This window comes from Notamacropus eugenii, chromosome 1 (assembly GCF_028372415.1).
Source record: "Notamacropus eugenii isolate mMacEug1 chromosome 1, mMacEug1.pri_v2, whole genome shotgun sequence".
NCBI classification, from domain to species: Eukaryota; Metazoa; Chordata; class Mammalia; order Diprotodontia; family Macropodidae; genus Notamacropus; species Notamacropus eugenii.
Genome location: NC_092872.1, coordinates 648,843,403 through 648,858,704, shown reverse-complemented (window position 1 = coordinate 648,858,704; position 15,302 = coordinate 648,843,403). Strand labels below are relative to the sequence as shown.

General features: G+C 34.8%; 1 pseudogene; it reads right to left on the bottom strand.

The window, feature by feature from the left end:
• Window positions 1-7,260: 7,260 nt before the first annotated feature.
• On the bottom strand, window positions 7,261-7,950 carry LOC140528100 (spliceosome-associated protein CWC15 homolog pseudogene; annotated as a pseudogene).
• Between the last annotated feature and the right edge of the window lie 7,352 nt (window positions 7,951-15,302).

The window sequence follows — 15,302 nt, the reverse complement described above, 5'->3', positions numbered from 1 at the left end:
TTGGATTTAATAAAATTAAGTGGATTTGATGAACTGCAGAATTATCCTAATTGGTCTGTAACATTAGGTGAATTATTTCATTACTAAATGTCTCTATCCTTTGGAATTCTTTACTCAGCTATTCCAAGTTACATGTATCTGTTTGTCAGACACCTATTATTATCCTCTCTGGAACAGTGCTCATAATTTCCAATCATTTTAAAAGTCACATTTCACATTTTTACTACCTTTCACATAAACAAAATCATCTATCTTCAAGCCAGCTATGAACTTACTACATTGCATTAAGGTAACCTTTTATTTATGAGGTCTCTCATACAAATTTCCTATAAGCTAGATTGTTTTATTATCTGCTAATGCTTTAGCGACACTGGAAAATCAGTGACTAAAAAAATCTGGAAGTTTTCTCATGTAAAAAAACAAACTTATGTATATAATCTCTTCTGGATCTTTCTGATATTTTGTACCTATTCAGTTTTAATGAGTGTCATTGGAGAAATGTGTAATTTTCCTCAAAATGATGAAAAAGTGTTGGAATTTTTTCCACCCCACATCAGCTACTCCAGACAAAATATTTCTATTCTCTGGAATCTAGAAAACCTTTCTTGTTAAAATTAAATATATAGGATTAATCCCAATGGACTCATGTTTGATTGTATTTAATACTGAACCTAGTCTAATGTGGAACACCTTGAACCATCAGAGAAGGATATGATCACTGGCCATAGTGACTGGGATCACCTGGAAGGACTGCAGCCTACATATCAAAGAACTTTACTGATGCCAATAAAGCACTCTATATCTTGGCTGCTTTCTTATGATCACTGGATAAGAACACTCTGTCGATAAAAGATCAGTGAGACTAGGAATGACTGGATTAAACTAAAATATAATCCTGATTTGAAACCACAGAGAATCCTTTAGAAGATGGAAGTAAACTAGGTTGGAAACTTCATTCTTCCAAATAATCAATAAACAATTAAGCAATTAAAATGCGTCATTTGAATTTTCAGCATTATAGACCCATTCATAGCTCTAGAAGTAGAATCCAATTACTTTACTATTTATACTCCCTTTCCAGGAATATGGTTCTGGGCATGACCTTTGAATTAAGTCTATCAAGGCAGAACATTTTCTATAGTATTTATGGTTCACATTTTCATTCATTCTTAAATTTACCGACAGATATGTATGTGTGTGTATATATATATATATATATATATATATATATATATATATATATATATATATATATATACACATACATATACATTTATGTATAAATATATATATATATAATATATATATATAAAGATTCGTTAGAGGGCAAAAAAATGAACATGATAAACAGAATGGACTTTACAACCAGAAGGGAACTGAAATGTTATCATCTTTATTCACTGGGGGCTTAATAGTTTTTACTGACTTTTCTGAGCATATTTTAAAATTAATTGTATTTATCTTTTGTTATATTTGAAGTTCCAAACTGTCTCCCTCATCCCTCCCCACCCAACTCTATTGAAGGTCACCATTTGACACAGACTTATAAATATATGTAAAACCATACTCTGTATATTTCTGTTTTACATCATTAGTAGGAAATATTAACTTCAATGGCTTTATAGAAAAAAAATAATATGTATAGTATGGATTATGTACTCATTATATATCATGTAATATAGACATAAATGTGTATGTAGATGTACATTTCATAGACATGGTATATGCACATATATGTATATAGATATATATTATTATTATTATTAATGTGTATATATGTAGATCTGTGAACATGTGAGTGTGTATATATGTAGATGGGTGCATGTTTTGTCATCCAATTGTTCAATCTCAAGAACTGGACACTAGGTCCCTACCCAAGCACCACTAAATAGTTATTTGGGGGCCCTGCTGGCTCAGAGTGAATGTAAATGGTAACTGTTTCTCTTTTGTCTAGCAACTCTGAGGGTCTTCCCCTTCCAGTTTGATTTTTTTAATTAAAGAGGGCATCCCTTGACTTACTTCTTAAAGAGACCTATTCCCTGAATGGGCATTGCCTCACTCAAAGTGAGAACTTGAAAAGACCTTAGTTTGAAAGGGCCAGGAACTCCCACTATATCCTGGGCCATCTTCAGTCATCCTGAAGAATATCTGGTCACTGGACCCAGATGGCTCTGGAGGAGAAAGTGAGGTTGGTGACTTTGCACAGTGCTCTTTCACTCAAATCAAAGTCAATTGCAATTCATGTCATCATCTCCCAGATGTCATGGCCCTATTTGAGAATGAAGGACAAACCACAACTTTTAAGATGTGATTGTTTATGTCTTTCATATGTGTGTATATAGCTCTTTTTCTCTGATAAAGAAATTCCCTTTAATAATAGAATTGAAGTCTAGAAGACTAAGATGTTAAATGACTTGCTCATTTTGTGCACGGAAGTCTAAACTTGAATTTGTCTTCTACTTTCATCCACATTTTCTGCATCTCTCTCTTCTCTCTCTCTCCTCTGTTTCTTCTCTTTCTTCTCTCTCTCTCTCTCTCTCTCTCTCTCTCTCTCTCTCTCTCTCTCTCTCTCTCTCTCTCTCTCTGTCTCTCTCTCTCTGTCTCTCTGTTTCTCTCTCTCTCTCTCTCTTTTCTCCTAGAGTCAGGAGTTGGAGTCAGAAACACCTAATTCAAGCACTTACTAGATGTGTGAATCTTAGCAAGTCCCTTAATCTTTCTCATCCTCAGTCTTTCAAGGTGAGATCTTTAAAATGGCAATAATAATAGCACATTATCAAAAGACTACAAATGAATGACATTTCTTTCTACATTTTTACTAATGACTAAGATATTTGTATCCTGGTTTTTAATTATAATATAATTCCTCAAAAAAATTATTTCCCAGGGACTAGAATGATGTTTTTCACACAATAAGTAGTAAACAGTTATTTCAAAGAGCCATGGCTACATATTTGTGGGCATTTAAATACATTTGACCCATCAAAAAATGTTCAGAGTAAAACTGATTTTCTTCTACATCTAGAATTGCCCCTTTTTGAATGCCTCCTATTTGTCTTGATGTTATGACTGCCTTCCCAATGACCTACATATAACCAGTCACTTTCCATTTTTCCCATGACCTTTTCCCTTACTTTCAAACAGCTATCAAGCCGTACCAATTATACCTGTCAGCTTTTTCTGTTCCTGCCTTTCTCCACATTGCCAGCACCATACACTCCTTACCTGTTGCTTGAACTATTTCAACAACTAAGCAGTCACCCTGTCTCCAGGGTATTCTCCAATTCTCTGTTCTCTAATTCATTCTCCACACAGCTATCAAAGTCAACATCCAAAAACTTAGGTTTACCTAAGCTATTTATGGTGCAAATACATTTTTTAGTGGCTACTAAAAGCCTACATCCCTACATTTTTGCCAAATCATTCTAAGAGTTTTCCAGTCCTAACATGCTGTTGACTGTGTATTCAAATAGCTCTTCTGCCCCTCTGGCATGTATTCATGCTTTGTTGCAGTCTTTGCAGAGAGACTAAAAAGTATTTTGAAAAGAATGTCTGTATGGGATTGAAGGAAGACTTTGCTTCAAATCCTACTTACAAAACTTAGTGGAAGTATCACCATGGGCAAAGCCTCATTTTTTAAATCTGCAAGTTGGTAATGAGTATTTACCTCACAAAGTTGTTCAGAAAGATCAAATAGCATAATGTTTATACATTGCTTTGTGAAAGTTAAAATGCTATTCAAATACCAATTGCAATTATCATTAGAATCTGTAGATGCCTTCAAGGCTCATCTCATATACCAACTACACAAGAATTTTTTTGTTCTCTCCCCTGGGACTCCAGGTTTTGGTACTCTCTCTGTCTCTGTCTCTCTGTCTCTCTCTCTGTCTCTCTCTCTCTGTGTCTCTCTGTGTCTCTGTCTCTGCCTCTCTCTCTCTCTCTCTGTGTGTGTCTATATATATATATATATATATACATACATATATACATATATATATATATATATATATATATATATATATATATATCCTCCTTTCTTTCTTCCCCCTTCCCCAAAAAATAACCAGTATTTACCTTCTAAAATACATATTGTATCCACTCAGTAGAATATAAGATCCTTGAAGACAGAAACTTATTTTCACTTTCTTATCCCTAACACCTAGCACCAGTCTTTGCACATCACATATGCTCAATAAATCTTTAATTAAATTTGATTAAAATCAGTAAATATCAAGTACCTATTGCATATATGCATGCATATATATATATGTGTGTATATATGTGTGTGTGTGTATGCAGCACTGCTTAATGCTTTGAGTATTGTAGAAGAAATTTAAATACTTACTTTTCAGTACTTACAATCTGTTACAATTTGATAGAATAGATTTACTACATGAAATAACATAGCAATATAATATAGCATGAACTAATTTAATCTAATATAAATATAATATCAGAGTATCAAAATTTTATGATACAAATTATATGTAACCCTTTGCCTGATATCAAGTGCCAAAGGTTGCTTTGAGTATATCTCTCTTATCTTACTATTTGGTCCACAGACACTTTAGTTAAATGAAGGATAAGATAGGATTTGCACCTGCCCTCATAAAAAGTAATTACTTTCCTATCCCAACATTTGAGTAACCCTCCCTTAAGTCTATGTTGCTGTTGCTAGGTAGATATCTAGCTAGTGGTTATGTAAGTTGATTTCTTCCTTTGGAGTTCCTAGCAATGATTTCTCTGTTCTGATCCACATTGTACCCTTCTATATTTCCAGTTTCCAGGTCAAGGAGAAAATATTAAAGGCAGCCAGAAAGAAAAAATTCAAGTATTGTGGAAATACAATCAGGATAACACAAGATCTAGCCTTTTCTACACTAAGGGATTGAAGGGCTTGGAAAATGATATTCCAGACGTCAAAGGAGATAGGGTTAAAACCAAGAATCACCAAACCAGCAAAACTGAGTATAATACTTCAAGGGAAAAAATGGTCATTTGATGAAATATAGGACTTTTAAGCATTCTTGATGAAAAGATCACTGATGAATATAAAATTTGACTTTCAAAGACAAGAATCAAGAGAAGCATGAAAACATACACAGGAAAGAGAAATCATAAAGGACTTATTAAAGTTGAACTGTTTACATTGCTACATAGAAAGATGATATTTGTAACTCATGAGACCTTGCTTAATATTAGAGTAATTGGAGGAAATGTTGACAGAGACACACAGAAAGATAGAAAGATGTATAGATAGATGAATAGATAGATAGAGAGAGATAGAGAGATAGACAGATAGCACAGGATAGTTGAATATGAAGAGATGATTTCTAAAAAAAATCAAGTTAAGGGGTAAGAGAGAGGAATATATTGGGAAAAAGAAAAAGGGAGAGATAGAAGGGGGTTAATTGTTTCACATAAAAGAAGCAAGAAAAAGGGTTTCACAATGGAGGGGAAGAGGTGGGAGGTGAAAGGGAATGAGTGAACCTTACTCTCATAAGATTTGGCTTAAGGAGGGTATAACATACACATTCAATTAGGTATCTTACCCCACAGGAAAGCAAGAGAGAAGAGAAGAAGGGGGGGATAATAGAAGGAGGGAGCAGATTGGGGAAGGTGGTAGTCAGAAGCAAACACTTTTGAGAAGGGACAGGGTCAAAGTTGAAAATAGAATAAGTATAGGATGGAATAAGATGGAGGTAAATATACTTAATATTTCACATGACTAATATGGGAATGTTTTGCATTGCTACATATGTATAACCTATATTGAATTGCTTGCCTTCTCATTGAGGGTGGATGTGGAGGGAAGAATGAAGAGAATTTGGAACACAAAGCTTTAAAAACAAAAGTTAAAAGAATTGTTTTTATATGCACCTGGGAATAAGATATATAGGCAATAAGGTATAGAGATCTATCTTGCCTTCAAGAAAGTAAGGGAGAAGGGGATGAGGGAACTGATAAAAGGGAGGGCAGATTAGGGGAAGGAGTAATCAGAATGTATATCATAATGGGGTAGGGGGAAGTAAGAGATGAAGAGAAAATTTAGAACTCAAAATCTTGTGGAAATGAATGAGGAAAACTGAAAATGAATAAATAAATTTTAAAAATAAGTCTGTATCTTCAGCCCCTATATAGGTTTGTGCTGATCACATATTTATTTTTCTTTTCTTACTGTTTAGATGAGAGGTTCTTAGCTTTGTAGTGTATTTTGTATGTGTGTGTGTATATATATATATGTACATGTATATATACATGGCAGGTGCATATATGTATGTGCATATGTGTATGCATGTGCATGTGTGTGTGTTTTTGTATATTAAAGAGAGAGAGAGAGAAAGACAGAGAGAGAGAGAGAGAGAGAGAGAGAGAGAGAGAGAGAGAGAGAGAGAGAGAGAGAGAGAGAGACTTAATTCTTTCTGGCAGGACTCCTTCTGAGAATGTTTCTTGTCTACATTCAAAATAGAAAGAAATGCTAAATTTCAGTTAAAGAGTAATGAAAAAATAGTTTTTTTTCCTATCTAAGCTCATAGGTACCCTGAAACTGGTTGAGTAAAGATCAATGGTGCCTGTTTAAGGACCGGTCAAGATGGAGCATCTTCTAAATTAACTTTTATTCTCTAAGTGTTGAGATTTGAAAGAAAACTTGACTTTCTTCTCAAATGCTTTACTTTTATTCATCTTCTGCAGTGTTACTGGGCTGGGTTATTCAAATTACCCTTGGGATATATCAAGAAAGCTCACCAAAAGGGAAGAGACAATGACAGAATCTATTGTTTTCACATGGATGCATGCAGTAAAGTAGAAGAAAAATTCTATCTGTGCCTTGTGAATATAGGCACTTTAGGAGTTCAAAGGCAAAGAAGATAGTGAGGGTTAGATTAGTAAGCAAAAGTTTCAAACTGGATTTATGACTTGAGCTGTCATTTTTTTTATTTAGACAATTTAAACCTTTATTGAAAAGCAGATTTTTCCACACAACATTTTTATAAGAAAAAATGGAACTAGACACAGAATACAACCTGGTTTATTAAATGATAAATCAACAATGTAGGAAGAGGGCTTAAACTAATTCCTAGATGTAGGATGCCATTGTCAAATAAAGTATTTTTGGCCCAAAAAATGTATTCTGGAATTTTAAATGCAGGAAATCTATAAGCTGTTAAGAGCATGGGAAGAGAATCCTGACCGAACTAAAGCCAGAATGACCCTTAAAGTTTGAATGAGCCCCTTTTACATAATTAAACACATAAAACTGTACTACTTAAGAAATTTCTCCATAATTTTTTTGTGAAATTTTGATTGAAGCATATCATTTACAAATCTTTTGTCCTTTCGCCAGCTCATCTGCTCTTTTGGAACAGTTCTTAAAGACAATATCATCATTCCATCTTCTCTTTACTTTGAAGTTGACCTGAGACTGAGAGGGAGCAGTGAGATTAAGGAGACGGTTTCCACCGAGGATATTTCCTGTTCAAATTCTCTCTTCTTCAGCCTTTTGTTCTTGTTCTTTCTGAGCATGCTCTTCAACTCTTCTATCTTTTTAAAATTTTTTCTAGTTCTGCCAGTAAAGCAGCAGTGTCTTCATCATCACTTTCTTCCTCAAAATCCTCATCTTCTTCTGTTAGGGGATCAACTGTATCAAGGTTGGTTGCAGGAATCTGATCTAATCAAGTTTCTTAAACAGAGAAGATGAGGTTGTTTGCCCTGTAGTTGGGTGATCTCTTTTTTTTTTCTCTCTTGCTGCAACTTTTTCTCTCTCTTCTAGTTTTTACCTGAAATCACAGTTGCAAACCTCATCTGGAGCATCCTGAGCACTTTTTATTTAATTTTTGTGTGAGAAGGTAGATCTCTGTTTTAATACTGCTTGAAAAGCTGACTCAAATCACCTTCCCCTTTTCCTTTCCCACCTCTTCCAGGTTCTAACGTAGGCCTTGCTGCTGTTGTCATCTTTGATGTTCAGATGAGTTAGGGTCCCACAGCCCTCTGATATTATGCCAGCACTAATACTTTTCCACCTTCCCACAATTATCTGCACTGGTACCCTGAAGAGCATAGAACTTGAGAACAACTCGACTATCTTTTACTGGAAAAGAAAAACTTTGGGGGGCAGAGTGAAGATGGCAGAGTGAGAGCAACCACTCACCTAAGCTCTTAGACTAACTCCTTCAGATACCTCTAAAAAGAGAATCTGACCAAATTTTGGAGGGGCAGAATCCAATAGGAGACAGACTGTGGTAGATTCACAGCCCAGGATAGACTGGAAGGTCGACAGGAAGGATATGTTCCAAGGGGGTGATCCCACAGCACACAGCACAGTGCATTCTGCCACTGCACAGCCCAGCAGGAAACCCCCAGGCAGCATGAAGCAGCAGCAGCACTGCAGAATGGCAGAGTGGCAGTCCAGGGTGGGAAACCAGGAGAGCTGAGCTAGTGACAGACGCTGAGGCCTGGGTATCAGCTGCAGCCACTCCTGAGACTTTCAGCCCACAGATTAAATGTCTGTAAATCACCTACTTGAACTTCCAGGAGCCAAAATGGTGGAGCAATCAGTAAATGCTCTCTCCCGATCCCCTTATTGACCTTGAAAGAACCATAAAATATTTCCCCAGAAAAATCCTGCATCAGTGGGATAAACAGAAGGGGCAAGCCTTTCCTGAGGCTAGGAAAATCACTAAAGAATATTCCTCTTACTGTGGTGGAGGCAAACCAGGATTGTAACAGGAGATGTGAAAAGGAGGAGGCAGAAAATGGTCAATTCCATCACAGGAAGAGGCACAAAATTGATTTACAATACAGGGAAAGAGGGGAGGGAGATGAGCATTGTTTGAGAGGTACTCTCATCTGATTTGGTTCACAGAGCTAACAAAATACTTAATTAAGCATATAAATCTAACTAGCTCTATAGGCATTAGGAGAGGAAGGGGGAAGGATGAGGAGGGGAAGCTAAAAGGGAGGGAAGAAGTAGTAAGCATAAAAGGGAGTAAAAGGGAGGGGGGCTGAAAGAAGGAAGGGAAGGCTACGGTAGGTGGTGGTCAAAAGTGAAAACTCTATTAAGGAGGGGAAGGGAGACAGGAGGACTAAAAGCACAAACAGTGGGAAAGAGGATGGAGGGAAAGACACTGATTGTAATCATAACTGTGCATGTGAATGGAATGAACTATCCCATAAAATGGAGATGGATAGCGGAATGGATTAAAAGCCATAATCCAACAATGTGTTGTTTACAACAAACACATTTGAAACTGGGGGATACACACAGGGTAAAGGTAAAAGGCTGGAGATACAAGAAAAGCAGCAGTAGCAAACCTAATCTCAGACAAAGGAAAAACAGAAATAGATCTAATCAAAAGAGATAAGGAAGGAAAACATATCTTGCTAAAAGGTACCATAGTCAATGAAGTAATATCATTGTTTAACATGTATGCTCCAACTGGTATGGCATCCAGATTCTTAGAAGAGAAGTTAGGGGAGTTGCAGGAAGAAACAGACAGTAAAACTATCTTAGTGGGGGACCTCAAACTCTCCCTTTCTGAACTTGATAAATCTAACCTTAAAATAAACAAGAAAGAAAGAAGTGAATAAAATTCTGGATAAGGTAGATATGATAGATCTCCAGAGAAAATTGAATGGGGATAGAAAAGAATATACCTTTTTCTTAGTGGGACATGGCACATATACAAAAATTGACCATACACTAGGGCATAAAAAACACACAGTTCAGTGCAGAAAGGCAGAAATAGTCAATGCACCCTTCTCAGACCATAATGAAATAAAAATATACGTAATAAATGGCCATGGAAAGATAAACTAAAAATTAATTGGAAACTAAATAATCTAATCCTAAAGAAGGAGTAGGTTAAACAACAAATCATAAAAAACAATCAACAACTTCATTCAAGAGAATGACAATAATGAGACAATCTATCAAATCTTATGGGATACTGCAAAAGCAATTCTTAGGGGAAGTTTTATACCTTTGAATGCCTACATGAATAAAATAGAGAAGAAGGAGATCAGTGACTTGGGCATGCAGCTGAAAAAGCTAGAAAAAGAACAAATTGAAAATCGCCCAGTAAATACCAAATTAAAAATGTTGAAAACCAAAGGAGAGATCAATAAAAATGAAATTAAGAAAACTATTGCACTAAAAAATAAAACTAATAGTTGGTTTTATGAAAAAACCAATAAAATTGATAAATCTTTGGTCAATTAGATTAAAAAAAAGAAAGAAGAAAACCAAATTACCAATATTAAAAATGAAAGGGGTGAACTCACATCCAGTGAGAAGGAAATTAAAAAAAATAATTAGAAATTACTTTTCCCAACTTTATGCCCATAAATTTGACAATTTAAGTGATATGGATGAGTGTTTTAAAAAATATAAATTGCCCAAATTAACAGAAGAGGAAGTTGAATACTTAAACAAGCGCATCTCAGGAAAAGAAATTGAACAAGCCATCAATGAACTCCCTAGGAGAAAATCTCCAAGGCCAGATGCATTTACAAGTGATTTCTATCAAACATTTAAAGAACAGCTAATTCCAATATTATATACACTATTTGGGAAAATTGGGGAAGAAGGAGTACTTCCAAATTGTTTTTATGGTACAAATATGGTTTTGATACCTAAACCAGGAAGAGAAAAAATAGAGAAAGAAAATTACAGACCAATTTTTCTAATGAATATTGATGCAAAAATTTTAAATAAGATTTTAGCAACAAGAATACAGAAACTTATCATGAGAATAATACATTATGATCAGGTAGCATTCATACCAGGAATGCAGGGCTGGTTCAGTATTAGGAAAACTATTAGCATTATTGATCATATCAACAGCAAAACTAACAAAAACCAAATGATTATCTCAATAGATGCATAAAAGTCTTTTGACAAAATACAGCACCCATTCCTATTAAAAACACTGGATACCATAGGAATAAAGGGAACTTTCCATAAAATAATAAGCAGTATCTACCTAAAACCTTCAGCAAGCATGATATACAATGGGATAAGTGTGATGCATTTCCAATAAGATCAGGGGTGAAAAAAGGATGGCCATTATCACCACTGTTATTCAATATGGTAGTAGAAATGTTAGCTGTAGCAATTAGACAAGATAAAGAAATTGATGGAATAAGAATAAAGAAAGAGGAAACTAAGTTAGCACTCTTTGCAGATGATATGATGATATACTTAGAGATTCCCAGAGATTCAAGTAAAAAACTACTTGAAATAATAAACAACTTTGGCAAAGTTGCAGGTTACAAAATAAATCCACACAAATCTTCTGTGTTTCTATATATCAGGAACAAAGTCTAACAGCAAGAGATAGAAATAGAATCCCATTTAAAGCTAGAGTAGACACTATAAAATATTTGTTAGTTTGCCTGCCAAAACAAACCCAGGGACTATATGAACATAATTGCAAGACACTTTTCAGATTGACTAGCATGATAAAACAGGAAAACGAAAAGATGGAGAAGATGTGTGAAAATTGGAACACTAATGCATTGTTGGTAGAGTTGTGATTGATCTGACCGTTCTGGAGGGCAATTTGGAATTATGGCCAAAGGACTATAAAACTGTGCATACCCAGGAATATCACTCCAAGATCTGTATCTCAAAGAGATCATAAAAACTGGAAAAGGACCCACATGTGCAAAAAGTATTTATAGCAAAAATCATTACAAATATGTACAGTCATTCAAGCCAAATTCCTGCATTAGCTATGTAAGGAAAAAATATATATATTTAATCTGTACATGACCTCTTTATCTGGAGGATAGTAGGTTTATCAGGATAAGAATCATTCTACTTTGATGAATCAAACCTTGAATTCTTGAAGACTATACTATGGAACAAAAGTTCCCTGGGGCCAGGGGTGTGGAACATGTGACCTTGAGGCTGCATGTTGTCTTCTAGGTCCTCAAGTGTGGCCCTTTAATTGAAACCAAACTTCACAAAACAAATCCCCTTAATAAAAGGATTTGTTCTGTAAAACTTGAACTCAATCAAAAGGTTGTACTCAAGGACCTAGAAAGCCACATATGTCCCTGGAACCACAGGTTTCCTAGCTATGTTAGGCTCTACTAAGCAGGAAAGGAAAAGGGTAGTAGAGAACAACTTGACAAAGTATGTACCATAAAGAAAGAAAATTATTGGCAAAATATTGTCCTCTACATGGAGATTATTATTACTACTACTACTACTCCTACTACTACTACTCCTACTACTCCTACTACTACTACTACTACTACTACTACTACTACTACTATTACTATTAATATCAGCAATTCATTCAAGCCTTAAAGGTAGGAAGCAATCCTACTCCACTTTGATGGTAATATTGATGGTAAAGGAAAGGGGGGTCAAGAGTGCTGAGTCATTTAATTCTTAGAAAATCTAAAATAATTTATTTTTGTTCAGCAACAACAACAACAACAACAACACACACACACACACACCAGATATACTGGTGGAAGAACTGAATCAAGGACCCCATGACAATAAGGAGACAACTTATCTGAAGAATTCTACAATAATTACATAATAAAAAGAAGGATAAGATCAGTTGAATTCTTGTATCAAGTGTTTTTTCATCGATCATCATCATCATCATAGCTAGCATTTATATATAAGACTTTTTGATTTGCAACGAATTTTACAGTTATCTCGAATTCTATTTGAGGCAACTAAGTGGCCCACTGTATAGTGAACTGGACCTGATGTCAAGAATATGTAAGTTCAGATCTAGCCTCAGACTTCTTAGCTGTATGACTGTGGACTACTAGTCACTTTTCCTCTATTCACCTTAGTTCTTCAACTATACTACTGCTAATACCTATTTTCTATGGTTTTTATGACATTTAAATGAGACAATATTACTAAAGTGTTTAGCACTTTGTACGTGTATGGCACACAGTTGAGAATAAATGCTTGTATGCTTCTTTCCTTCCTTCCTCCATTCTTCCCTTCCTTCGTTAAAGTCACAATGACCCATGACTACATCTGTTTGACCTATTTCACAAATGTGAAATCCTCTATTGTGAAAAACAACATTTCCCACCACTGATCAAAGCTTATTTCCACATGCCTAGTAATTAGATTTTGTTTTACAATAATTACCAGATAATAAAGACACTAATATGATAAGGAAAATTATCAATGGATCTTATTATTTCAATAGATCAACTTTACTTAGGGTCTTATTGTCACAAGTAGATCCTGCCACTTTACTTACTGTGTGTATGTATACAGGGGTGAAGTATTTTTTGTGTGGGGAGGGAAAGGTGAGAATGGAGGTTTGCATGGCTCTTGGGATTCCTTTCTCCTCATTAAGGAGTACAAATAAGACTTCTTTATTTATGTAGAAGCTTCTTTTCTCCATATTAGCAAATAACATATGCCCTTTTGCTTAATAAATTTCAAGTTTCTGATCCTCCCCACCCCAAATTTTGCTTCTATTTTCATGACATATGATAGAGAGGGAGACTGTCTTCCATGAAAATATTACTTCTCTCAGTTATTACTCAAAATAGAAATGTTAAACATAATTGTCAATGAATAAATAGTTAAATATTCCATTTTCCCAAGTAGCCCCTCTTGTAATAGCAAATATTTATTTGTACAAGACTGAGAATTTTTTTTAAGTCCTTCTCTTATGTGTGCCCCCTCCTTCCTGGGAATCTGTCATTTGAAGAGACAAATTTAACTGAGAAAAATAAAAGTCAAAACCAAAACAGAGTCTTGAAAGACTATTTCTTTACTTCATTTTAAAAAATGAAATTGAGGGAACAAGACCAAACATCTATATTAAAGAAAAAAAGCATGTATATAGAATTATATGTGTGATGTATGCATGTATACATATATGTATGTGTATATATGTATGTTTACATGTGTACATATTGTTTTATGACAATTAATGATAACTTTATTCATTCCAACTGAAATATTCAATAATAAGTCTCAGGTTCTCTTTCTTCTTTACCCATTATTCTTTCTCAAATGGAAATAGAACATTTTTTGATGTGAGTGCAGGGAAAGGAGCTATTTTCTGACCAAAATCTGCTCAATGTGGAATTGTTAAAAAAAAAAAAGATAGGACAGTTGTGCAAAGAATTATTGTAAAGAAACTTTGAAGAAACTTAAAGAAAATTTCTTTCAAAAGGACTTATTTTAGGTAGACTTAGAAATTGCTTATATTGGATGGCTTTAATACCTCATTTCTATTACATGTTCCAATGATCTCTTTGTTCATATTGTACTTGGATCTCCAAGAAAGTTTGGCTTCTGACCTCTAAGACTGACAATGTATAGATTTTAGCACAAGGAAAACAGTGATGAGATTTTTTCCATTTTATAAAGGGAAAGCTGAGAAGCCAAGTTCCCCTTGATTCCATTTTGCTGTCATTTTTGAGTTGGGCTCACTCACTTTATTTCTTGGAAACTAATTCTTTTGTTGTTGCTTTTACTGATTTTCAGTTTATCTGACTCTTCTTGACCCTATATGGGGTTTTCTTGGCAAAGTTTCTCCATCTCATTTTTATAGATGAAGAAATTTAGGCAAACAGATTAAGTGACTTGGTCAGAATCACAGTAAGTGTCTAGACTACATTTGAACTTAGAAAAATGAGTCTTCCTCACTCCAGATCCAGCCTTCTATCCACTGTGCCACCTGGCTGTCTAAGGTCTAGTTCACTGGTTAGTAAAGGATTTAGGATTCCCCCAGATTAAACACAGCTACTTCATACAGAAAATGAAGACAACAAGTCACTCCATTCTTAACGTCACTATGCCTGATGCAATCATTTACGAATCCAATGTCTTTCAATGATTTTACCTCTTTATACATGTTTTGTGCAAAGCCAATATTTCTTTTCTCTGGTGGCTGTTATCAGTAATAGCAACAAGCTAGCTTACCACAAAATTATCCCTTTAGAAAGCATTTGCTTCTATATAGAGAAAGAATATAGAAGTGCCTCTTTTGCTCCAGTAAGACCAGTTCACCCTCAAATGTTCAGTCAAACACACTTCTTTACTGGTAGAGGGAGGGTGATTGCCACTCAAAGAACAAAGATGATTATTTGAAGTATGACAAATCGTAATAATATATTGTTGATATGGGATTATATTTTAGTAATACCTAATATTAACTGAAAATATTGTGTGAGCTAAGAACCAAGATATCCAAAATTCAAAAATTGGGCAGTCAAAATATATTTTGTATATTAGTGAAATGTAAGTATATTTTATTTGCTTATAAGTGCTGATGATTTTAATGAGAGTTTGCTATTGT